Source organism: Littorina saxatilis, linkage group LG16 (assembly GCF_037325665.1).
Source record: "Littorina saxatilis isolate snail1 linkage group LG16, US_GU_Lsax_2.0, whole genome shotgun sequence".
Lineage (NCBI taxonomy): Eukaryota > Metazoa > Mollusca > Gastropoda > Littorinimorpha > Littorinidae > Littorina > Littorina saxatilis.
Genome location: NC_090260.1, coordinates 50,985,492 through 51,012,967, shown reverse-complemented (window position 1 = coordinate 51,012,967; position 27,476 = coordinate 50,985,492). Strand labels below are relative to the sequence as shown.

The following is a 27,476-nucleotide window of genomic DNA, read 5'->3' as shown; positions in this document are numbered from 1 at the left end:
CATGTTGACCAGGGTGGGATTCGAACCCACGACTTGGAATTTCACAGTCTTTGAATACTGCGCTCTTATCCCCACGGCCACTGTGTTCGCTTGAAAGATACGATGAAAACAGTGTTTATAAAGTTCTCAATCAACGATAGCTCACTTGAAAGATACGATAACAATAGTGTTTATAAAGTTCTCAATCAACGATAGCTCACTTGAGAAAGAAATAAGAAACATGGCTCGGTGCCTGGACCACTGAGCGATCATCACGTCTGTGGTCCAGGCACCGACCCACTGAGCGATCATCACGTCTGTGGTCCAGGCACCGACCCACTGAGCGATCATCACGTCTGTGGTCCAGGCACCGACCCACTGAGCGATCATCACGTATGTGGTCCAGGCACTGACCCACTGAGCGATCATCACGTCTGTGGTCCAGGCACCGACCCACTGAGCGATCATCACGTATGTGGTCCAGGCACCGACCCACTGAGCGATCATCACGTCTGTGGTCCAGGCACCGACCCACTGAGCGATCATCACGTCTGTGGTCCAGGCACCGACCCACTGAGCGATCATCACGTCTGTGGTCCAGGCACCGACCCACTGAGCGATCATCACGTATGTGGTCCAGGCACCGACCCACTGAGCGATCATCACGTCTGTGGTCCAGGCACCGACCCACTGAGCGATCATCACGTCTGTGGTCCAGGCACCGACCCATGTTTGTTGTTTTTGTCCTTAGTGAGCAATAGTTCATAGAGAACTGTATAAATACTATTGTGTCCGAATCTTTCAAGCGAGCAGAGTGGCCGTGCCAGTATTCAAAGACTGATAAATCTCAAGTCGTGGGTTTGAATCCCACCCTGATCAACGTATCTGTGTGTGTGTGTTTGTGTGTGTGTGTGTGTGTGTGTGTGTGTGTGTGTGTGTGTGTGTGTGTGTTTGTGTGTGTGTGTGTGTGTGTGTGTGTGTGTGTGTGTGTGTGGGTACGGGTGTGCGTGAGGATTGCACAAGATCTCCTTCAGGTACAACTGCACCAACAACAAATACAGTCATTTTATCTGTTTGCCTTCTTTTGAAAATGATACATGGAGTTGATATGATGCGTTAGTTTTAACTGTGTGTGCGTGTGTATGTGTGTGTGTGTGTGTGTGTGTGTGTGTGTGTGTGTGTGTGTGTGTGTGTGTGTGTGTGTGTGTGTGTGTGTGTGTGTGGATTTACAGCCAAATAGGACCAAATGGGGTCGTTGATCGCTATATCGCAGCAATTTGCGGACATCGGCCGAAAAATGCGACTATCTGCGGACGTCCTCAAATAGGCGGCCTTTGGTCCGCAATTTGCTGCAATATAGTGACGGACGTCCGCAAATAGCTACACCTCCCTAAAAATGGAAATAAAAGTTGTCCTCATAATTCTGCAATATAGGTGTGGACAACGAGCCCTGTTTTACACAGATTTGATATCCATTGTCATATCCATGTTCAGATTATACACAGATTTTACACATTTGCAGAGCAGCTCTGATACTCCGTCACGGCGGAGGGCTGACCGTGCACCCAAAAGCGGACTCAACCAAATGGGTATTTTTTGAAAGCTTGGGGCCTGCCGAACATAAAAATCGATGTTAACAAGAAATATTCAAGGGCGCACTTTCTCTTTTCAGTCAAAATTCAACTATACCCTGAAGAGTGATGCACGAGCATTTCAGACGCTTGCCTCTGAAAAAAGAAGTTCTCAGCCAAATTACGAACTCAAACTGGTACGTTTTACATATAAATGTGTTAGTTGGTATCTTTTGATTATCACAAAACAATTTGCGACTGCTTTGGCGGAGGATGCTGGTGACAGTATCATTATTATGAACCCTACCCTAAATCCAGGAAAGACGTCGTCCAAAATGTAGGTAAGTTTTGATTAAAAATAAATTCACACAAGACTAGTATTGTTGTTTGGCTTCAATGGATATATTTTCGTCAAGTATGATGTCTTTACATAATATCTGTAAAATATGAATGGATTTGAACCATATACTATGTCACTATGACCTTCCAATCTTCCTAACCCCCAGCCCAGTAAAGCGTGCGAGACGTTTCCTGAAAAAAATGTCGCTTTGTGGTGCGAGTTCAGTGTGACATGATTAGTTTCCAGAACCCCATTTCTGACTTTCAAAGTTTATCTACATACATTTAGCAATGCACGAGCAAAATATGACAACTTAATGGTGCCTTTTGGTTTAATGCTATGGTAAAATTGCTAGTGATAGTGTTTACAGCTTGAAACAAAACATAACAGATGGGAATAGTCTTCCTCAATCTGGTTCAGAGCATAATGTATTTCTATTTTCAGAGGTAGCATTATTTCTGATAAGAGCTAGAGCCAATATAATGATGCTGAATGTTTGAAAAATGAACTTTGTGACTCATCTGAGTAGCAGAAGAGCCTTCGTGATCGTCAGCGTAAGGCTGGCTGTCTTCAAGGCAATTTCTAGATGAACAACTTAACACTGCGTTCTATTATTCGCCTGTTTCTTAAGCTAGAGCTTTGAAACTTTACACGCGTCTAGGGCTACATGAACGCTTTACAATACATACAATATAGTTGACTCTCGCGTTATTTAAAGGTCACAACAAGGTCATTACCAGGCAAAAACGAGGGAAAGCCGACGGAAAGTAACATTTTCTGCAACTGTTTGTTAGAAAAAGCTTTCAAATTCAATTATTTTTGGGGGATTAACGCATCTCTAGACATGACAATCATCCGATTATCAGACATCAATTGTGGAGGTCACGACAAGGTCATTACCAGGCAAAAACGAGGGAAAACCGAGGGAAAATACCATTTTCTGCAACTTGTGTGAAAGTAAAAGCTTTCAAACTCCATCTTCTTCTGGTATTGGCGCATCTCTAGGCATGACAATCATCTGATTAACTGACAGTCCTCAATTTTCAAGGTCACAACCAGATAGAACCGAGAGAAAACCGAGAAAAAATACCATTTTCTATAACTTTTTTGTAAGTAAGAGCTTATAAACTCCATCTTCTTCTGGGATTAGCGCTGATTTCAATGACCCTGAAGTCCGAGGAAAGTTTTCTTGGCCCATGCCTAGTTTGAAGGTCATGACAAGGTCAAGTTTACACGTTTTCTATTTGTGTTCGGCTATTTTCTAAGCTAAAGCTGTTGAGGCAGATTCATGACATCTTCCTTCGCCCACAGGGGCTCTAGGGGGGTGGGCGGGGCTGGATGTAATAGGGGTAGAAGAGAAGGGGAGAGAGAAGAAAAAGTCAATGTTAAGGTGTTCATCTACCGATAGGCTTGCGGTCTGCAAGCCTGACTCTGAGGATCACACCGGCTGTCCTGGCACTCAGACGAGTCATAAAGTTGATATATTTTCCGTCGTTTTACCCAGTAATGACCTTGTTGTGTGACCTTTAAATATTACGAGAGTCAACAATATTTGTTTCATGTCTTATAATGCCCTAGACGTGTGTAAAATCCCATCCTTGTCATGACCTTCAAACATTGCATGGGTCAAGAAAACTTTCCAAAGACTTCAGGGTCATTGAAATCAGCGCTAATCCTAGAAGAAGATGGAGTTTATAAGCTCTTACTTACAAAAAAGTTGCAGAAAGTGGTATTTTCCCTCGGTTTTTCCATCGGTTTTATCTGGTAATGACCTTGTTGTGACCTTGAAAATTGAGGACTGTTAATCAGATGATTGTCATGTCTAGAGATGCGCCAATACCAGAAGAAGATGGAGTTTGAAAGCATTTACTTACACACAAGTTGCAGAAAATGGTATTTTCCCTCGGTTTTCCCCGGTAATTACCTTGTCATGACCTCCACAATTCATGACTGTTAATCAGATGATTGTCATGTCTAGAGATGCGCTAATCCCAGGAAACAATTGAATTTGAAAGTTCATTCTTACAAACAGTTGCAGAAAATGGTACTTTCCCTCGGTTTTTCTTCGGTTTTACCTGGTGATGACCTTGTTGTGTGACCTTTAAATATTACGAGAGTCAACAATATTTGCGTTATGTCTCATAAATCCCAAGACGTGTGTTAAGTTGTAATTAAGCTTTAGCTTCGAAAATAGCTGACGTCCAGGAAGTATTTTATTTGACCGTAAAAGATATTCCCAAATAGAAAACGTGTAAATTTGACCTTGTCATGACCTTCAAAGTAGGCATGGGTCAAGAAAACTTTCCTCGGACTTCAGGGTCATTGAAATCAGCGCTAATCCCAGAAGAAGATGGAGTTTATAAACTCTTACTTACAAAAAAGTTATAGAAAATGGTATTTTCCCTCGGTTTTCTCTCGGTTCTATCTGGTAATGACCTTGTTGTGACCTTGAAAATTGAGGACTGTTAATCAGATGATTGTCATGCCTAGAGATGCGCCAATACCAGAAGAAGATGGAGTTTGAAAGCTTTTACTTACACACAAGTTGCAGAAAATGGTATTTTCCCTCGGGTTTCCCTCGTTTTTACCTGGTAATGACCTTGTTGTGACCTCCACAATTGATGTCTGATAATCGGATGATTGTCATGTCTAGAGATGCGTTAATCCCAGGAAACAATTGAATTTGAAATCTTTTTCTTGCAAACAGTTGCAGAAAATGTTACTTTCCGTCGGTTTTCCCTCGTTTTTGCCTGGTAATGACCTTGTTGTGACCTTTAAATAACGCGAGAGTCAACTATATTTTACGTATTGTAAAGCGTACATGTAGCCCTAGACGCGTGTAAAGTCTCAAAGCTCTAGCTTAAGAAACGGGCGAATAATCGAACGCAGTGTTAAGTTGTTCCTCTAGGAATTGCCTTGAAGACAGCCAGCCTTACGCTGACGATCAGGAAGGCTCTCTTGCTACTCAGATGAGTCACAAAGTTCATTTTTCAAATATTCAGCATCATTATATTGGCTCTAGCTCTTATCAGAAATAATGCTACCTCTGAAAATAGAAATACATTATGCTCTGAACCAGATTGAGGAAGACTATTCCCATCTGTTATGTTTTGTTTCAAGCTGTAAACACTATCACTAGCAATTTTACCATAGCATTAAACCAAAAGGCACCATTAAGTTGTCATATTTTGCTCGTGCATTGCTAAATGTATGTAGATAAACTTTGAAAGTCAGAAATGGGGTTCTGGAAACTAATCATGTCACACTGAACTCGCACCACAAAGCGACATTTTTTCAGGAAACGTCTCGCACGCTTTACTGGGCTGGGGGTTAGGAAGATTGGAAGGTCATAGTGACATAGTATATGGTTCAAATCCATTCATATTTTACAGATATTATGTAAAGACATCATACTTGACGAAAATATATCCATTGAAGCCAAACAACAATACTAGTCTTGTGTGAATTTATTTTTAATCAAAACTTACCTACATTTTGGACGACGTCTTTCCTGGATTTAGGGTAGGGTTCATAATAATGATACTGTCACCAGCATCCTCGGCCAAAGCAGTCGCAAATTGTTTTGTGATAATCAAAAGATACCAACTAACACATTTATATGTAAAACGTACCAGTTTGAGTTAGTAATTTAGCTGAGAACTTCTTTTTTCAGAGGCAAGCGTCTGAAATGCTCGTGCATCACTCTTCAGGGTATAGTTGAATTTTGACTGAAAAGAGAAAGTGCGCCCTTGAATATTTCTTGTTAACATCGATTTTTATGTTTGGCAGGCCCCAAGCTTTCAAAAAATACCCATTTGGTTGAGTCCGCTTTTGGGTGCACGGTCAGCCCTCCGCCGTGACGGAGTATGTATTTAGTGCAAGCGATTTTACGTATTTTTCAAACTGCTGTAAAATATGAACCAGATAAAGCACGTCAAAAACAAAAGCAGATTTGTGGAGGACACTTAATGGCTGTCCGATTAGTAAATAGTGTGCAGTTGCTGTCTTATGTTCACTTCCTCATAAAGTGTGTAATACGGGGTAAACAAGGTACACACATCGAGAACATGCATTTTTGTCATTGAGTTAAAGATAGTCGTTGACGAATGTCATCCCTCTTTATGATCTACCAACGTGTTAAACAATCACATAAGTGAACAAGGTGTTGTTAACTGCAACGTGTGTGTACTACATGTACAGATATGAACTACACTACTCGTCATAAAAAACCTCCACACATGCGTTTGAGGGCAGATGTTTCTGATGAGTCTGTTGATCGTAAATCCAATTATATGACTGTAAAGGCCCTTTATTCTCCTAACTTATTCAGTGAACAGATTGAGTTTAAATGACGTAGTGTCGATACAGTGGAACCTACAATGCAGACATCTCCCAAAATCAAATTCACAATATCAAGGTTCCCGCGTTAAAATTGACAACAAATCAGAACTGCTAAAACGAAACATGTTAAGCATGTCCTTAGACAGAACAACCAAATCTGCATCCAACTCAGTCAGCTTTGTTCGCATATCCTGTCTACGAAGGACGCGGTGTAGGTGCCAATCCTCTCAGAAGGCATAAAAGGCAGTTTTTGAAGCCGTTTTAGCGGGTAATGAGACAAACAATGATACATTTGAGTAACTCGCCAACGCATTACCTTCAAACTTTTGGAGATTGGTGCTAACACGTGTCGTAAAGTAAATACGGAATTTCAAGTCATTTGAGACATTACTGCCCACTTCTGTCAAAAGACAGCAAGTCCCAAAAAAACACGTTTTGTGTTTTTACATTTAGTCAAGTTTTGACTAAATATTTTAACATCGAGGGGGAATCGAAACGAGGGTCGTGGTGTATGTGCGTGTGTCTGTGTGTGTGTCTGTGTGTGTGTCTGTGTGTGTGTGTGTGTGTGTGTGTGTGTGTGTGTAGAGCGATTCAGACTAAACTACTGGACCGATCTTTATGAAGTTTGACATGAGAGTTCCTGGATATGATATCCCCGAACGTTTTTTTCTTTTTTTTGATAAATGTCTTTGATGACGTCATATCCGGCTTTTCGTGAAAGTTGAGGCGGCACTGTCACGCCCTCATTTTTCAACCAAATTGGTTGAAATTTTGGTCAAGTAATCTTCGACAAAGCCCGGGGTTCGGTATTGCATTTCAGCTTGGTGGCTTAAAAATTAATTAATGACTTTGGTCATTAAAAATCTGAAAATTGTAAAAATAAATAAAAATTTATAAAACGATCCACATTTACGTTTATCTTATTGTCCATCATTTGCTGATTTCAAAAACATATACATATGTTATATTCGGATTAAAAACAAGCTCTGAAAATTAAATATATAAAAATTATTATCAAAATTAAATTGTCCAAATCAATTTAAAAACACTTTCATCTTATTCCTTGTCGGTTCCTGATTCCAAAAACATATAGATATGATATGTTTGGATTAAAAACACGCTCAGAAAGTTAAAACAAAGAGAGGTACAGAAAAGCGTGCTATCCTTCTTAGCGCAACTACTACCCCGCTCTTCTTGTCAATTTCACTGCCTTTGCCATGAGCGGTGGCCTGACGATGCTACGAGTAAAATGGTATTGCGTTTCATTCTGTGAGTTCGACAGCTACTTGACTAAATATTGTATTTTCGCCTTACGCGACTTGTTTTTGTTCTGATCTATATATTTAAAGCAAAGACATTCTCGATTAAAGTTTTACTGGAAGTAAGCGCCTGCATGCATTCTGCATTTTTTGCTTTAGTTTCTTTCAAAAATTTGGTTCAATCAAAAAACTATGAGCAAATTAATGGACTTACTGTGTTCTGCCTAGGTTTTCTTGAGACTCGGGTTTGTTCAAAACATCGGCAGATCACAGCAAAGCGGACTGCTGTGTCCTGTATACTTTTTCGTGCAACAGATTCAAGTCAAAAATGCCTGCCCACATCAAAATAGGCCAAATGAATCGAATATTTGGCCTTATCCTATGTAAAAGTCTAGCCCTATATGAGAGTCGAATCGGTTACAGGTGAAAGATTGAGCCTTGAAGAATATCTTCCTTCCTGTGTCAACCATCTTGTATATCGCATTCAGGAAAGGAGCATCTTTCCCCCGGGATTCAACCCCAACATCCGCAGCTTGTCTTTATTGACATGATTCGTTATTCGTAACTATATAGACCAGGGATATTAGATCAGCAAAATGCTGCGTTCTGTAATGAGTGGAATGTCTTTATTGACATGATTCGTTATTCGTAACTATTTAGACCAGGGATATTAGATCAGCAAAATGCTGCGTTCTGTAATGAGTGGAATGCCTTTCTTGACATGATTCGTAACACATAGCTATATAAATCAGGGATATTAATTCACAAAAATACTGCGTTCTGCATCGGAAGTAGCAAGACTCGATTGTTGTTGAGTGTCAAAGAGCAATGATGCTGTTTATCCCAGGATAAAAACATGGTAGATGAAAAGAGATGTACCAGATGATGTTCACGGGAAAGAGAGTATCTTTAATCAGTGCCACACGATGTCTGCACCCAGATCCTGGGAGAATGTGCACGAGAGTATTACCAACTCAGTGGGTGCCAGCTGCGTGCTCGGATTGGTTGAAATCACGTCTGCAAACCCCAATTCAACCAATCAGACACGGGGGCTGACTCGTGCATACCAGTGTTTCTCGAAGTAATGTACATCCGGGTATCGATCGACTCATACTGAGTTGTCAGGGTGAAGGTCCATGGCTGTCAAAACAGTGTCAGAGCCATAAAGACAATAAGCACTCTACTATATCACAAGTGTCGGGGCCATGAAGCACTCTACTATATCACAAGTGTCGGGGCCATGAAGCACTCTACTATATCACAAGTGTCGGGGCCATGCAGCACTGTACAATATCAGACATGACTGTTTCGAGGAGTTCGCAGAGAGGACACAGGTCCTATAAATCTAAATTCAAAAGCCAATAATGTCTTTGGGAATGTGTTTTGTTACCCCCTCTCCCTTTTGTCTCCCTCCTCCTCTTCCCCTGTCTTGGTTCTAGTCGAGTGATATGTCGGGCAATAACTCTCTATCCGAAGGTCCGCGTTGCTTTGTGACACAGGCACACTACCCATTTGCATCTTAAAATAATATTATACTATCCGCATTGTGTGTGGTGTTTTTTCCCTCGTTAAGTTTTGACTAAATGTTATAACATTGACTAGGATTTGGGACGATGGTTGTGACGGTGTGTGTGTGTGTGTGTGGGGGGGGAGGCTTAAAAGAGGAGTTCACTCTTTCTTGTGACGGCAACGGGAGCAGTCGTATGCAGTTACCTCTCTTTCTCAGACTTACAACCCTTGAATGACTTTTTTTTTTCAAATGCACTTTTTTGAATCTTAGAAAGAACTACACTGCAAATGTTCAAACGTGAGGGCGTAAAACTTGTATTCCTCTCCATTCTGTACTGACCTTAACTCTTACCAGTTCGCTCCCTTGCCCATGCCCATCGTAAGCAAGCTTACGATGCCCCCCCTGTAGTTTTCCACTGACCAATTATCTAATTATAATTTTTTTTTTTTTTTTTACATTGGATGGGTCGGACAGTGGATAAACTCATATTTAAGACACACTTTATGACTGAAACAAGCTAGGTTTTTGTTATAAGTTAGTTATAGAAATGCATTATTAGGCACATAAAAAAAGTCTGTTAACGGTAACATAGGCCCAAAAAATAGGGTCGGTAGGTCGGGACTTTTTTTAAAATTTTTTTTTTATTTCCCCAAAACATATTTTTAAGTTATTTTGCCAAAAAACAAAGCACCTTATTTTTTAAATTTTTTTTTCAAATTTTTTTTTTCAAATTTTTTTTTCAAATGTTTTTTTTCTTTTCAATTTAATTTTTTTTTTTTTTTTTTTTTTTTTACCAAATGCCAAACAAAAGTCTAGGGTCGCGCGAAAAATAGGGTCAGTCAGGATACCGTAAACAGAATATTTTTTTTGGGGGGGGGCCTTAGGCGTGAAACGTCCAACTTTGAAATTTGGGTGGGGGTATTCAGGTGACAATTACTTTTTTGTTTATCAGCAAAACTCTATAAAACTTTGCTATGTTATTAGTCCAGGCATATTAGAGAACAACGTTGAAGTGACAATGACTAGGTTTAAAATGTCCCTTATCAGAAAGTTCAACCTCAGTCCTTTGATGTTTATTAAACACATTTTCATATAAAGTTGGCGCTTCATACGGAAAAATGGCTTTGAAATTGACCCAAATCCTTCTTTGGGCTCTGTAAATGTCGTTTGGGGGTATGGTTGTAAAATGGTATCTACTGGTCACCCCAATGTATAAACTGAAAACTCTTTCTGCACCAGAACACGCAGAAAGGATTGTATCTGCCTGATGTCTGATGCTTTTCAAAATCCCCAACCACTAACACCTTCAAAACGGACTTTAACTGACACTGTTGTTTTTCCCTATATAATCCTTACTATTTTTCCGAGACGTCGTCGTGTTGTGTATTTAGCTTGCCACAACCTCATACATGGTCCTAAAAGTTAAAGTTGAAGAAAATACTAAAGATAAATGAAAAAGCTGACGCAGTGTCATTCGCACCGTGAATCCCCCCATGGGAACATACTAAAGTCTGGTTCCAAATAGGCTCAATTTCCTTCTATTTCTTTGTATTTCTGCCTCGTAGGGGTAGGGGTGTTCAAACCAAAGGCACCTTTAAACCAAAATTCAAATCACACATCTTACAATACTAAGACACTCAGCAGTAAAAGGGTGTCTGCTGGTAAAAAATTCCAAACAATCCTAAAAGTACTTCACTACTAAAAGTGCTTTTAAAAAGAGCCGTTATTTTTCCCTCTATATTCAGTATTGTGTTTTCTGCGAACATGTAGTCTATTTAGATGGTTGTCGTGTGCACTTGAGTTGCTAAAGCGTTTTCAGTTGGGCATATGTCGAAAAGCAAAGAATTAGCCCTTTGAAAACCATCAGAACTGTCACACAAAAATAACATTTACCTATCTCACCAACTGACCAAACATAGGGCTTTTCCTTATGTATTATGTATTGTCGTGTTTTTTGTAGCATACTTGTGAAAACAGCCACCACTGTTGTAAATGATACTTTAAAGAGCATTATTTCATTTTTACAGTTGAAGGACAACCTGGACTGCCGTATATTACAGCTGTTTTACAATCAGCCAAAATTTTCTTAACAAACGTATGTTAAGAACAACTCCCATAGTGAAATTGAAGGAAAACAAATTGAAAATCCCCCTGCCATAGAGGAGCTAAAGAATCAACAATAAACGACTGCATGGATAGCTTGATGCACGAATGCATTGCGGACATGTTTGTCTCCAACCAAGAGAAAGTTCCAAAAAATCCCTTTTGTGCTTCTTATTATACAGTGACGTCAAAGACAGCCTTTTCTGCTGTTCATACATTCAGGGGTTATGGTTACACTAAACGACGTAGTTGTAGCCATACTGCCATCCAGATTTATTTTTTCCTTGCGAGCAGTCACAGGGTGTTTGTGCTGTCTGCCAACCGTTAGATGACCCCGCCCAAGTCTGTTAAGGGACCGTTTGACCGTTATAGAACGCGTCTTTTTGATTTTTTGGCACAGTTGGAAACGGTTGATTTTTATCCCTACCATTGTTTCCAAACATTATATAGGAATGTTTTGTGAACAACGGATAATAGCCGCTACTCGCATGTGTAGCAAAAGTGAGCGTACATACTCACCCTGGTCGTCCAGCCGTTGTCCGTTGCCCGTCTTTATCTGTCTGTACTGAACATTACCTTTGGATATTTCTCCAACGCTATGAAGTGAAGAAACACCAAATGTTGCAAAATGTTGTATGACCCCAAGAGCTCAAAAAAGATACTTGAGAACCTTGACCTTACCATAAGGTCAAGGTCACAGGGAGAATTAATGTGGTCTAAAAACTGCAAAATTTCACATTGTGCCAGTTTTCTGGAAAACAAATTAAAAACAGCGGGCTTAGTTTTGTATGGTATACAAGAAAAAGAAAGCCTTATCTTCTGATACCATTTTGGTTGACCTCGCTTCAATGTCAAGGTCACAGGAGTCCTTCAAAGTTGAATTGTATACATGTTTTGAAGTGACCTTGACCCTGAACTATGAAAAAAATCTTTCAAACTTCATAATTGTGTGGGGCACATGTTATATACTGATATTGAGCCACATTTAGTCACATATCATCAAGGTCAAGGTCACTTTGCCCCTTATGAAATGTGACTGAAACGGGCAATTGAATCACTAAAAGTGACAATGTCTCTTTGTAGAAAGTGCCAATAAGTATGTTTATGCTTCCTATGTCTTGAATTGATAGCCTTGTGATGTGTGACCTTTGATGATCTTGACCTTGGCCAAAGGTCATGTGTAATTTGGTAGGAAAAATCTGTAAAACAGTTCTAATAGTGTACAATGTCCTTGCCAGCTTCAGTTGTTAGACCTTCACCTTCAAGGTCACCTGAAGGTCAAGGTCACTTTAAGACAAAGGTCAAGCATGAGAGTCGCATGGGCTTTGCTTTGTTAAGATTTTTTACCAAGACACATGGATTTCTTTACCCGGCTTGGTCACATTTTTCATAGGGGTCAATGTGACCTTGACCCTAACGATATGTGACCAGATGTGGCTCACTATGAAATTCTAACAAACGCCCCACTCAGTGTTTAAGTTTGTAAGAGATATCGTCCATAGTAAAGTTAAAGGGGCAAGCTCACATCAAAATATGTCTACAATTCAACTTTGAAGGGCTCCTCTGACCTTGACATTGAAGCGAGGTCAACCAAAATGGTATCAGAAGATAAGGCTTTCTTTTTCTTGTATACCATACAAAACTAAGCCCGCTGTTTTTAATTTGTTTTCCAGAAAACTGGCACAATGTGAAATTTTGCAGTTTTTAGACCACATTAATTCTCCCTGTGACCTTGACCTTATGGTAAGGTCAAGGTTCTCAAGTATCTTTTTTGAGCTCTTGGGGTCATACAACATTTTGCAACATTTGGTGTTTCTTCACTTCATAGCGTTGGAGAAATATCCAAAGGTAATGTTCAGTACAGACAGATAAAGACGGGCAACGGACAACGGCTGGACGACCAGGGTGAGTATGTACGCTCACTTTTGCTACACATGCGAGTAGCGGCTATTATCCGTTGTTCACAAAACATTCCTATATAATGTTTGGAAACAATGGTAGGGATACAAATCAACCGTTTCCAACTGTGCCAAAAAATCAAAAAGACGCGTTCTATAACGGTCAAACGGTCCCTTAACAGACTTGGGCGGGGTCATCTAACGGTTGGCAGACAGCACAAACACCCTGTGACTGCTCGCAAGGAAAAAATAAATCTGGATGGCAGTATGGCTACAACTACGTCGTTTAGTGTAACCATAACCCCTGAATGTATGAACAGCAGAAAAGGCTGTCTTTGACGTCACTGTATAATAAGAAGCACAAAAGGGATTTTTTGGAACTTTCTCTTGGTTGGAGACAAACATGTCCGCAATGCATTCGTGCATCAAGCTATCCATGCAGTCGTTTATTGTTGATTCTTTAGCTCCTCTATGGCAGGCGGATTTTCAATTTGTTTTCCTTCAATTTCACTGTGGGAGTTGTTCTTAACATACGTTTGTGAAGAAAATTTTGGCTGATTGTAAAACAGCTGTAATATACGGCAGTCCAGGTTGTCCTTCAACTGTAAAAATGAAATAATGCTCTTTAAAGTATCATTTACAACAGTGGTGGCTGTTTTCACAAGTATGCTACAAAAAACACGACAATACATAATACATAAGGAAAAGCCCTATGTTTGGTCAGTTGGTGAGATAGGTAAATATTATTTTTGTGTGACAGTTCTGATGGTTTTCAAAGGGCTAATTCTTTGCTTTTCGACATATGCCCAACTGAAAACGCTTTAGCAACTCAAGTGCACACGACAACCATCTAAATAGACTACATGTTCGCAGAAAACACAATACTGAATATAGAGGGAAAAATAACGGCTCTTTTTAAAAGCACTTTTAGTAGTGAAGTACTTTTAGGATTGTTTGGAATTTTTTACCAGCAGACACCCTTTTACTGCTGAGTGTCTTAGTATTGTAAGATGTGTGATTTGAATTTTGGTTTAAAGGTGCCTTTGGTTTGAACACCCCTACCCCTACGAGGCAGAAATACAAAGAAATAGAAGGAAATTGAGCCTATTTGGAACCAGACTTTAGTATGTTCCCATGGGGGGATTCACGGTGCGAATGACACTGCGTCAGCTTTTTCATTTATCTTTAGTATTTTCTTCAACTTTAACTTTTAGGACCATGTATGAGGTTGTGGCAAGCTAAATACACAACACGACGACGTCTCGGAAAAATAGTAAGGATTATATAGGGAAAAACAACAGTGTCAGTTAAAGTCCGTTTTGAAGGTGTTAGTGGTTGGGGATTTTGAAAAGCATCAGACATCAGGCAGATACAATCCTTTCTGCGTGTTCTGGTGCAGAAAGAGTTTTCAGTTTATACATTGGGGTGACCAGTATATACCATTTTACAACCATACCCCCAAACGACATTTACAGAGCCCAAAGAAGGATTTGGGTCAATTTCAAAGCCATTTTTCCGTATGAAGCGCCAACTTTATATGAAAATGTGTTTAATAAACATCAAAGGACTGAGGTTGAACTTTCTGATAAGGGACATTTTAAACCTAGTCATTGTCACTTCAACGTTCCCTTCACTAAAGTGGCTAAGATGCCTGGACTATATGTACAATGAATGCCCAAACAGACTAGTTAGCAGCATATCTAAAATAAACTGAACACACAAAAAAATTCTTCTTTGTGTTTGTCACGTGTTCCAAAAAATGGGCGTACAAATTTCAACAAAAATCATGTTGTCACCCCCATAAACATTTTTACCTTTAAAGATAGCACAATTCTCTTTGCAAATATGAAAAGCTTATTCATTTTCCTTTCATTTGATATATAACTTTCTATATTTCATTTAGAATATGACCCCAGATAGCCACTCGGCAAGTAGGCACCAACAGCACTGTAAAATATGCCCTAAAACCCCCGAACTGGTTTTAAGCAGTGCCAGGTGGATGGCCTCTCTCACGCGCTGCATGGAGAACAGCCAGTGTGACGCAAAGGGCAGCAAACAGCAGATGGTCACGGTCCGAGGAACAGGTGAGCCAATCGTCAAGGCCGTAGGACCGTTATAAGTCTTTGAGCCAGCCGTCAATGTCGAAGGACCGTTCTTAGTCTTTGAACTAGCCGTCAAAGCCATGGGGCCGATATTAGATTCTGAGCTAGCTTTCAATGCCGTGGGACTGATATTAGAATCTGAGCTAGCTTTCAATGCCGTGGGGCCGATATTAGAATCTGAGCTAGCTTTCAATGCCGTGGAACCCTTCTCAGTGTCTGAGCTAGCTTTAAATGCCGTAGGACCCTTCTCAGTGTCTGAGCCAGTCATCAGTGATGTAGGACCGTTCTCAGTCTCAGAGCCAGCCGTCAGAACCAGTGGCGCTTCTCCCGTGTCCGCGTTCCTTGATTTAGTTTTGAGAGTGTCTGGGGAACTCTCCAGACTGTTTGTTTTGGACAAGGGTGACTCTGTGTGGTCAGCAGGCGAAGAAAACGGCGAACCTTCAACATGATGCTGACCAACTGACAAGCTTTGGGCGAGAGTTTCACCGTGGTCAGTTCTCCGCTGGTGTAGTGACGGGACCGAGGACTGTCTGTGGTCAATGGTTGCAGGTCGTGGGTGGGTTGTTGGTGATGGTGGTCGTGGTTGACGTTGTTGGTGGTAGTGGTGGTGGAGGTCTGACTTAACAGTGACACACACGTCGCCGCGAACAGAAACAGGAACGCTGGTGATTCTTTCATCGTTGTAAGTGGTAATCCGTTTGGTAATATTTGTGTTTGGTGTTGGTGGTGGTGGCGGTGTTGTTGTTGTGGTGATCGTTGGGGTAGGTTTTTGTAATTGTTATTGTTGTTGTTAATGTTGTTGTTGTTGTTGCTGTTGTTGTTTTTGTTGTTTTTGTGATGGTGAGTTGTTTGTTGTTGTTGTTGTTGTTGTTGTTGCTATTGCTGCATGCCGCCGCTGCTATTGCCGCTGCTGCTGTTGTTGATTTAATCCGTGGCACCGGCACAGCCTTGTTGTTAAACTATGCACTCACGTTTGTTTGAAGGCGTTTACAGATTGTGTGGATTTCAGTCACATAACCACGTGCAGGTGATTGAGCACTACCACATTGTGATTGTAGTTTCAAGAGCTGACACAATCATTCTCCTGAACTTGTTCACAAGAACACACAGGTAAACGGTTGTGTGAACGCGGTTTTCAGTTACGTACACATTCATTATCTATGGCTTTCGTAAAGAACAAACGAAGCCAGTGTTACTGCACATTTGCAAAGAAACACAGGTGAACGATTCTGTAATTCAGCGTTACAGCAATTCACACCAAGTATGGCTCAGTTCTCTAGCAGAGACATGTTGGTATTTATTTATTACCGATTGCAATGATGCAACACATTTACCAGCTTGACTCTGATTGAGTGATCTGGTAGAAGGAGGTCCTCGTCGAGTTTGACGGTTACAACAAACACTGCAACTTGACTCTGAATGAATGATGAGTTAGATGTAGGTCTTCGTCAAGTGTGCTGTGTACAGCACATTCTGCAACTTGACTCTGAATGAATGATGAGTGAGATGTTGGTCTTCGTCAAGTGTGCTGTGTACAGCACACTCTGCAACTTGACTCTGAACCAGCTTCAGATGTCGGTAATTGGCACAGATATCATCCCACAGCCAAGCTTATCTATCTTATTCACACATTTAGCAACTTGACTCTGAATGAGCGATCAGGTAGATGTGAGGGTCTTCACGGATTGTGCTGGGTACTGCAATATCTGCCACTTGCCTCTGAATGAGCGATCAGGTAGATGTGAGGGTCTTCGCGGATTGTGCTGGGTACTGCAATATCTGCCACTTGCCTCTGAACGAGCGATCAGGTAGATGTGAGGGTCTTCGCGGATTGTGCTGGGTACTGCAATATCTGCCACTTGCCTCTGAACGAGCGATCAGGTAGATGTGAGGGTCTTCACGGAGTGTGCTGGGTACTGCAATCTCTGCCACTTGACTCTGAACGAGCGATCAGGTAGATGTGAGGGTCTTCACGGAGTGTGCTGGGCACTGCAATCTCTGCCACTTGCTTCTGAACAAGCTTCAGCTGTCGAAGAAACATATATATCATCACACAGCCAAGCTTATCCTATCTTATTCACACATGTATCATGAAGTTTGCCACAACGTTGTTTGTATATCAACTCCCACTCCGATAAAACACCACTGGCCTAGCTTACCCATCTTATTCACACATGTATTAAGAAGTTTGCAAACACTTGCTTATATTCACTCCCACTCCGATAAAACACCACTGGCCTAGCTTTATTATGAAATGTGCAAATACTGTTTGTCCTACATACGTGAACATCTCGCTTTCGCTCGCAGTTCAATAAATTATTTAGAAATACAACTCGTGTAAATCCGGTACGACACAGCAAGCCATGTAGTATTCTCTATTTACATTCACGCCCACTCCGATAAAACACCACTATCCGAAAAACAGATGTTGTGATGACAAATAGCTGCCATCTTGGTAGTGGTAATAGTATTTGCCTGCCCAATATAGCGAGAGAGGACTGCCAAGATGGCCACCAGACTGTGGTGTAAAACGTATTCGCGCTTAGCAAACAAATCGCGGTCTCAAGCTGTAGTTACTAACGCGACAATTGATTACTTTGGGGTCGGGAAGCTGTAGTTACTAACGCGACAATTGATTACTTTGGGGTCGGGAAGCTGTAGTTACTAAAGCGACAATTGATTACTTTGGGGTCGGGAAGCTGTAGTTACTAACGCGACAATTGATTACTTTGGGGTCGGGAAGCTGTAGTTACTAACGCGACAATTGATTACTTTGGGGTCGGGAAGCTGTAGTTACTAAAGCGACAATTGATTACTTTGGGGTCGGGAAGCTGTAGTTACTAACGCGACAATTGATTACTTTGGGGTCGGGAAGCTGTAGTTACTAACGCGACAATTGATTACTTTGGGGTCGGGAAGCTGTAGTTACTAACGCGACAATTGATTACTTTGGGGTCGGGAAGCAGCGAGCACCAATAATTGACACTGTGTTCCAAAAACATTGGCCAGACGCTAAGACAAAAACATTGGCCAGACGCTGAGACAAACACATTGGCCAGACGCTGAGACAAACACATTGGCCAGACTCTGAGACACAAACATTGGCCAGACTCTGAGACAAACACATTGGCCAGACTCTGAGACACAAACATTGGCCAGACTCTAAGACAAACACATTGGCCAGACTCTGAGACAAACACATTGGCCAGACGCTGGGACAAAAACATTGGCCAGACTCTAAGACAAACACATTGGCCAGACTCTGAGACACAAACATTGGCCAGACTCTGAGACACAAACATTGGCCAGACTCTAAGACAAACACATTGGCCAGACTCTGAGACAAACACATTGGCCAGACGCTGAGACAAACACATTGGCCAGACGCTGAGACAAACACATTGGCCAGACGCTGAGACAAACACATTGGCCAGACGCTGAGACAAACACATTGGCCAGACGCTGAGACAAACACATTGGCCAGACGCTGAGACAAAAACATTGGCCAGACGCTGAGACAAACACATTGGCCAGACTCTGAGACAAACACATTGGCCAGACGCTGAGACACAAACATTGGCCAGACTCTAAGACAAACACATTGGCCAGACTCTGAGACAAACACATTGGCCAGACGCTGAGACAAACACATTGGCCAGACGCTGAGACAAACACGTTGGCCAGACGCTGAGACAAAAACATTGGCCAGACGCTGAGACACAAACATTGGCCAGACTCTAAGACAAACACATTGGCCAGACTCTGAGACAAACACATTGGCCAGACGCTGAGACAAACACATTGGCCAGACGCTGAGACAAACACATTGGCCAGACTCTGAGACAAACACATTGGCCAGACGCTGAGACAAACACATTGGCCAGACGCTGAGACAAAAACATTGGCCAGACTCTGAGACAAACACATTGGCCAAACTCTGAGACAAACACATTGGCCAGACTCTGAGACACAAACATTGGCCAGACTCTGAGACACAAACATTGGCCAGACTCTGAGACAAACACATTGGCCAGACGATGAGACAAAAACATTGGCCAGACTCTGAGACTAATATAAATTTGTTCCAGGAATCACCACCGTCTCGCTCACAGTGTGTATAGGGTGGGTGGGACCTAGTTAAAGCCACTTTCCTGCTCTTGTAGATTACAATGTAAACTTATGGGGACCCCCTGCCGAACTGCAGAAGACTGCGGACTTCATGGCATACACCGACTATCAAATATATTTCTGGGCTTTTGCTCACGCCAAGTGCAACCTCCTCCCAGGGTGTATGCTAAACGTCAACAACCTAACTATTTGGAAGCAAAGCAAGGATATCTGCACGTGTGTGCTAAATTAATTCTGTAAAATGACACCTGTATCAACTACCACTCTTCTTTACCTGTGCGCGCTTCACAAGATGTGTTTCTGTGGCGCCCTGTTCTCCCCAAAAGCTGCTTTGAGAACGCCTTGGTATTTCTCTACCTGTGGACTTCACGAACACAAATTTAAATCACCATGCAGATTTGCGCTGGGACGGCAGGTGACTTTACAAAGAAAAGTCGTACAATGTCGAGCGTTGCAATCGTTAACCCGCTGGTAGTGTTTCTTGTCTTTTCTTTTGCTGTCATTGGAACGACACAGTTAACAGGTTGTTCACGCAATGGCCAAATACTTCGCTTCTCAATCGTTAACAGCCGGTGTTCATGTCAATTCACCAAAGTCCGAAGAGGTTGTTCGTCCTCATAATAGCTGCATTGTGTTCACATAGGCTGGTTGATGAGAACTTGAGCTTGTCTAAGCACCTGAGAAAACTCTCTAACAAATAGTACGGAATTAGCGCTGATTGCCGTTGATGGTGATATTTTGCGAGGCATTTAGCACATGCCACGATCCACTTACTTCCCCTGAATGTGACAATACCACCATGTGTAACTATATCTTCTCACGCTGATAGCTTTAATATAGACTTTATCATGACAGGTGGTCGTTTGTTTCTGCTGCTGTTGCTGTTGCTGCTGATGTTATTGTTGCTGATATTAATTATAACTATATTGAATCCGTGGTGACAGGTCGTGTGTTGTTGTTGTTGCTGGCGATGTTGTTGTTGTTGTTGTTGTTGTTGTTGAGGGTAATGGTGGTGGTGGTGCTGCTTCTGTTGTTGACATATTGCTGTTGCTTTGTGTGGTTGATGTAACTCTTTCGTAACGTCGTCTGTAACAGACATCAAATTGCATGTTAAAGGTTGGAACCGAATTAACGAAATGTACTGAAAAACGAGGAACACCAAACAGATCAAACAAGATTCGGAACAACACACCAGACAGCAAATCACGCATTCAAACACGATTCTGCAAAGTAACAGACAACCAACACACATACACACAAAACCAAAGTAGGTAGCTGTAGGTTGGTTGTTGATGCATCTTCTCTTGAGCACCGTCATTACGAGATTGGATCAGACTGGATCTTATTCTCTGTATGGTTCTCGACAAACGTTTTTTTTAAAGTTTTTTTTAATATTCCCATCTAAGGCGTTGTACAGTAAAACATCGAAAGTTCTTAATAACTTTAACAAAGTGCAGAAAAAGCGATACCCAATGTCAGAATAGCAAGACATTATTTTCTTTCAGCACAGAATGGCAATAAGTTATTTGCTTTCGACAAAGAATGACAATAAATTGTGCAAGCCAGACGTCTTTATTTTATTTTCTAAAAAGGAAAACGAAAACGATGTGATGATAAAAAATAGAAAACACACTGTCACACAGGGGACATTACTTGACTGAGGAAACGTGTGACGGGGAAAGGGGTAAGAACAATATCACTGTCAGGATTATACACAGAACAAGCTGTGACGGGGACAGGGGTAAGAACACAATCACTGTCATGATTATACACAGAACAAGCTGTGACGGGGACAGGGGTAAGAACAATATCACTGTCATGGTTATACACAGAACAAGCTGTGACGGGGAAAGGGGTAAGAACACAATCACTGTCATGACTATACACAGAACAAGCTGTGACGGGGACAGGGGTAAGAACACAATCACTGTCATGACTATACACAGAACAAGCTGTGACGGGGACAGGGGTAAGAACACAATCACTGTCATGACTATACACAGAACAAGCTGTGACGGGGACAGGGGTAAGAACACAATCACTGTCATGACTATACACAGAACAAGCTGTGACGGGGACAGGGGTAAGAACACAATCACTGTCATGGTTATACACAGAACAAGCTGTGACGGGGACAGGGGTAAGAACAACATCACTGTCATGATTATACACAGAACAAGCTGTGACGGGGACAGGGGTAAGAACAAAATCACTGTCATGATTATACACAGAACAAGCTGTGACGGGGACAGGGGTAAGAACAAAATCACTGTCATGATTATACACAGAACAAGCTGTGACGGGGACAGGGGTAAGAACAAAATCACTGTCATGATTATACACAGAACAAGCTGTGACGGGGACAGGGGTAAAAACAAAATCACTGTCATGATGAAACACAGAACAAGCTGTGCGGCATATCATCGGGAAGAGGGTTGAGGAGTCGGAGAGGCGGAGGGGGGGGGGGAGGCTTGTATGTGTGAAGGAAGGTGGGGTGGAGGGGGGATGGATAAGACAATTACTTTCATATGTACACGACACACCGTACGTTTTATCCCCTGGGGACCGGGAAACATCATCCAAGCAATTAGCAATCGAAGAATTGAGTCTTGTGTTTCTCGCTGAGGGTCTTTTTCATTCAGTAGTTATAATTTAAAAACAGTGTCCACGAAGTTATGTCCCTTGGACATGAGCATAACTATTTAACAAAAAAAGCGTGTCACTCTCTGTCTCTGTCTCTCCGTCTCTCTGTCTGTCTGTCTGTCCGTCTTTCTATCTCTCTCACTCCCCCCCCTCTCTCTCTCTCTCTCTCTCTCTCTCTCTCTCTCTCGTGAAACATAAGCCTTGTTCTCATTACTTACGGTAGATCAATACTCATAACACACGACGAGCCCCATCAGTAAATCTTCCAGAGTATCAGCAACCACTATTACCCGCTACGTACCACCGCGGTCAGTTGTTGAACTTCCATGATCGGTATGGTACGAACAATGTCGCGGCCTCCTCACAATGTACACGCACACACCTTACCGTTTGGCTCACCGTCTCAGAAATGGTCAAGCTTTGACATTGGAATGAACATAACGTGCGTGCGTGCGTGCGTGCGTGCGTATGTGTGTGTGGGTGTGTGTGTGTGTGTGTGTGTGTGTGTGTGCATGCGTGCGTTCGTTCGTGCGCGCTTGCGTACTTGTGTTTCTGTCTGTTTTATGTCTGTCTGTCTGTCTGTCTGTCTGTCTGTCTGTCTGTCTGTCTGTCTGTCTGTAGGTATCTCTGTATCTCTGTCTGTCTGTAGGTCTGTAGGTCTGTCGGTCTGTTTGTCTGTCTGTCTGTCTGTCTGTCTGTTTGTCTTTCTGTCTGTCTGTCTGTCTCTAGGTCTGTCTGTTTGTCTGTCTGTCTGACTGTCTGTCTCTAGGTCTGTCTGTCTCTCTGTTTGTGTGTCTGTGTGTCTGTCTGTCTCTAGGTCTGTCTGTTTGTCTTTCTGTCTGTCTGTCTCTTTCTGTCTGTAGGTCTGTCTGTCTGTCTGTCGTTCTGTCTGTCTGTAGGTTTGTCTGTAGGTCTGTCTGTAGGTCTGTATGTCTGTCTGTATGTAGGTCTGTATGTAGGTCTGTCTGTATGTCTGTCTGCCTGTCTGTCTGTCTGTCTGTCTGTAGGTCTGTAGGTCTGTCTGTCTGTAGGTCTGTAGGTCTGTCATCACTCTGCCCACTTCTGACGAAACACAGTAAGTCCATTTTTGTCAAAAATTAGATTTGTATGCCATAATAATGAGCTCACTAGCCCGCATAGTGTTTGTAAATGTTGAGTTTCCAGGATGTTTAGCTTCTTAGTTCTAATAAAGTAAGTCCATTTAAACAAATTTAAGTTCTCCAAAAACAACGGCAGAACACAGCAACTGACGTAGAATGTGACATCACAACGCGAGTACCGTTTTCCTCTGTGCGTGTGACCAACTCGAACTTCCGATGGCTGGACATAGTAACTGCGTGTTTCATAAGAGTAAGTAGAGAGAACAACAAGTCGCGTAAGGCGAAAATACAATATTTAGTCAAGTAGCTGTCGAACTCACAGAATGAAACTGAACGCAATGCCATTTGTGTAAGTGCATGTGCTAACAAACTGAATTACAGCTGGTTACTGTCCATCAGAGCTGTACTGAACGCGCACTCATCCGCTCGTTCCATTCTTATCAGTCACTCCAACAAATCAAATGTCCACACCAGCTGTTTGCAGTTAAGTCCACGTAAAGTGAAATGTTATTGAATTAAATGAAAGCTTTTTATGATTTAACTTTTGTGAAAAATCATAGCAATTTCAAAATCAATTTTCCAAAACATATTTACAAAAAACATGAAAAAGTTTAGCATCAAATTATAGCACAGCATGCAGGGCACTGCTGGCCGATTGTCTCCCCTGCCCTTCTGTTGGGTCAACAAAGGGGCCATAAATACAACTGTACAAAAACATGAAAAAGTTAGCATCAAATAGCACAGCAGAGCACTGCTGACCGATTGTCTCCCTTGCCCTTCTGTTGGGTCAAGCGAAGGGATTAGATGTAGCAAATTAAACATCAACTTGCCAAAATATATTTACCAAGGAATAAGAAGAAAAAGTTTAGCGTCAGTAGCCCAGCAGAGCAGCTGACTTAATGTCTCCCCTGCTCTACTGTTGGGTGAAACAAAGGGGGCCCTTTGCGGGTCGCAAAAACGATTGAGGCAGACCTACAGAAACTGATAAAAATAGTAGAATGAGCCCGGGGATTACTTCCCTCGACCTGACCCTAAGGATCAACCAGGTTAGTAAGTAAACCGAAAAAATAATGCCAGCTGCCACAGTCGCGGGCTACTCAACCCAAACCACTCAGGGCGAAGGGAAGTAGGCTGTGGACCGATGCGATCTGTGAACTAAAGCTAAAGCTTCGGTTCCGGACCTGTCAATGACGGTACTGCACCGAAGCTCAAACGGTGGTGTCAGCTCACCCTGGCATGGCATGCAAGAAAAACAACAACAGCGAAATGTACAGCAGGAAACTGATCGGAACATACGAATTATCTCTCTTGACTATTACAATGGACATCAACCAGCGACATGAAACAAAGCTCCAGCGCCTGATCGGAACATACAAATTATCTCTCTTGACTATTACAATGGACATCAACCAGCGACATGAAACAAAGCTCCAGCTCCACAAAGTTACAAAATGCATGCATCCATGATTGATAAAATGGAGGAGGGGTGGGTGGTGGAAACATTTTCACCAAATACAAAAACTTGACCTTTCAGCTCGCTGGCATCTTGCGTAGTGACGCTAAGCTAAGCTGTGTGCGGGGCACTGTCCGCCGCACAGGTCAGTTCCAACGGTCCGCTACGAGCCAATCAAAGAAAGGCGCATGCAATCACACAAACTGCCCATCGCCACGCCAGCGTTGCGAGAAGCTCTTTTGTGTAAGTGCATGTGCTAACAAACTGAATTACAGCTGGTTACTGTCCATCAGAGCTGTACTGAACGCGCACTCATCCGCTCGTTCCATTCTTATCAGTCACTCCAACAAATCAAATGTCCACACCAGCTGTTTGCAGTTAAGTCCACGTAAAGTGAAATGTTATTGAATTAAATGAAAGCTTTTTATGATTTAACTTTTGTGAAAAATCATAGCAATTTCAAAATCAATTTTCCAAAACATATTTACAAAAAACATGAAAAAGTTTAGCATCAAATTATAGCACAGCATGCAGGGCACTGCTGGCCGATTGTCTCCCCTGCCCTTCTGTTGGGTCAACAAAGGGGCCATAAACACTTCCCTTTTGCCTTAAAAAAGAAGTGTTGACCCCACAGGAGGTAGGGAATGAGATGGACTGAACTGCAAATTACCTGAGCTTGCTTTTAACTGTACACAATGCAAAAATACACAGTTCTGGACTGTCGTTATCTCCCGTGTCTCGGGGCGATCTTTTGCGTCCGCGAAGTACCAGGCCTGAGAACCCTCGAGACCTGCAACATAAGAAAACAACACCGCGGCAGAGAAAAGCTTGTGTATTGCATATCCAGTAACGTAAAGTTCAGTGTACCAATGATGGACTGCAGATCTCTTAACTGTACCTTTTTGTTTTCGCAGGCAAGCCTGAATAGCATTTGGCTAACTTGTCTAGCGGGAGTCTGATCTCCATTCGTCCACCACTGTGGGATCGTCTAAAGCTGACTTCAAATTTTTTGGGTTTGACCTAGGCTAAAGAACCCTTGTAGCCAATGTCGAAACCATCCCTAAAAACCTGAAACTAATCTGTTGGCGAGATCCGGCCTGTAGCCTTCGAGCCACTTTTGCAATGGCTCACTTTGAACCGGTTTTGGGCCCGCCCCAAATCTTCTGTTTGATTCTTAATGGTACCAGTGATGGTAGGCCCAGCGCGGCTGATGTAAACCCTCCAGACGTACCTGCTATGCGTTCGGTGACTGCAAACGTGGCTGCAGTGCAGGCTTGGGTGGCCAGGTCCTCGCCAGGTCTGCCGACTGTTGGGGTGTCTGGCTTGTTGTTGGGGCGTCAGTGTTGGCCGGCCCTGCCATTTGATTGGGCTGGGGCGTCTGGCAGGTGTCCCTGACCTGAGCCGCAACTGCCCGCTGCTTCAATTTTCCCTCCAACGCCTGGAGGAGCTGGGCCATCCCAGGAGGTGGTGTCCCTTGTGGCTCTGTAGCCACTGTCTGTGCTGAGGTTGGGCTGGAGGATCCCCTGTCCTCGTCTTTGTAGCCCTCTTATTTGCCGGCCATGTCTGCCTATTCTGGGCTGCAGGTCCAGGGCGGGTAGGCTTGTGTTTTGGCATCTAACCGACTGAGGAGAGAGCATCTTTGATCGTAAGGACTGGCTTAAACTGCTCATACCCGAGCTTACTACAGGCTGCTGGTGCCCAGGCAACTGGAATAAAAATGGTTAAAACAACCAGGTTGTTGGTGCTCAGGCAACTGGAATTAATTGGTTAAAACCATGAGGCTGTTGGTGCTCAGGCAACTGGAATTAAAGTGGTTAACACAACCAGGCTGTTGGTGCTCAAGCAACTGGAATAAAAGTGGTTAACACAACCAGGCTGTTGGTGCTCAGGCAACTGGAATTAAACTAGTTAACACAACCAAGCTGTTGGTGCTCAGGCAACTGGAATAAAAGTAGTTAACACCACGAGGCTGTTGGTGCTCAGGCAACTGAAATAAAAGTGGTTAAACTGAGTTTCATGCGAAAAACGTGTGGCTGTGTTTCAAGCGCACTCAAAACGGCTGTGTTTCAAGCACCTAAAAACTGTGGCTGTGTTTCAAGCGCACCTAAACTGGCTGTGTTTCAAGCGCCGAAAAGTTGTGGCTGTGTCTCAAGCGCACGCAAAATGGCTGTGTTTCAAGCACATCAAAATTGTGGCTGTGTTTCAAGCGCACATAAACTGGCTGTGTTTCAAGCGCAGAAACGTTGTGGCTGTGTCTCAAGCGCACGCAAAAAGGCTGTGTTTCAAGCACATAAAACTTGTGGCTGTGTTTCAAGCACATGAAAATTGTGGCTGTGTTTCTAGCGCACATACACTGGCTGTGTTTTGAGCGCAGCAAACTGGTGGCTGTGTTTCGAGCGCCCCAAAACACGATTGGAGCTGTGGCTGTTGGTGCCCAGGCAACTGGAATTAAGTGGTTAAAATAATGAGGCTGTTGGTGCTCAGGCAACTGGAATTAAACTGGTTAACACACCAAGCTGTTGGTGCTCAGGCAACTGGAATTAACGAGGTTAACACAACCAAGCTGTTGGTGCTCAGGCAACTGAAATAAAAGTGGTTAAACTGAGTTTCATGCAGCAAAATGTGTGGCTGTGTTTCAAGCGCACTCAACATGGCTGTGTTTCAAGTACCTACAAATTGTGGCTGTGTTTCAAGCGCACATAAACTGGCTGTGTTTCAAGCGCAGAGAAGTTGTGGCTGTGTCGCGAGCGCACGCAAAATAGCTGTGTTCCGAGCACATACAAATTGTGGCTGTGTTTCAAGCGCACATAAACACGATTGGAGCCGTGGCTGCTGGTGCCCCGGCAACTGGAATTAATTGGTTAAAACCATGAGGCTGTTGGTGCTCAGGCAACTGGAACTAAACTGGTTAACCCAACCAAGCTGTTGGTGCTCAGGCAACTGGAATTAAAGTGGTTAACACAACCAGGCTGTTGGTGCTCAGGCAACTGAAATAAAAGTGGTTAAACTGAGTTTCATGCAGCAACATGTGTGGCTGTGTTTCAAGCGC

At 42.6% G+C, this 27,476-nt stretch overlaps 1 protein-coding gene and 1 long non-coding RNA gene across 4 annotated transcripts in view; both read right to left on the bottom strand.

Annotated features, from left to right (window-relative positions):
- The window catches only part of LOC138951192 (uncharacterized), a 521,013-nt gene that overhangs the window by 405,684 nt on the left and 87,853 nt on the right, over positions 1-27,476 (bottom strand). The gene's annotated exons all lie outside the window — the stretch shown is intronic.
- On the bottom strand, positions 24,512-27,156 carry LOC138951179 (uncharacterized). The gene is made up of 2 exons (XR_011451037.1): positions 25,659-27,156; positions 24,512-25,217 (listed from the first exon to the last, which is right to left on the bottom strand). It is a non-coding gene; the product is annotated as an uncharacterized lncRNA (long non-coding RNA).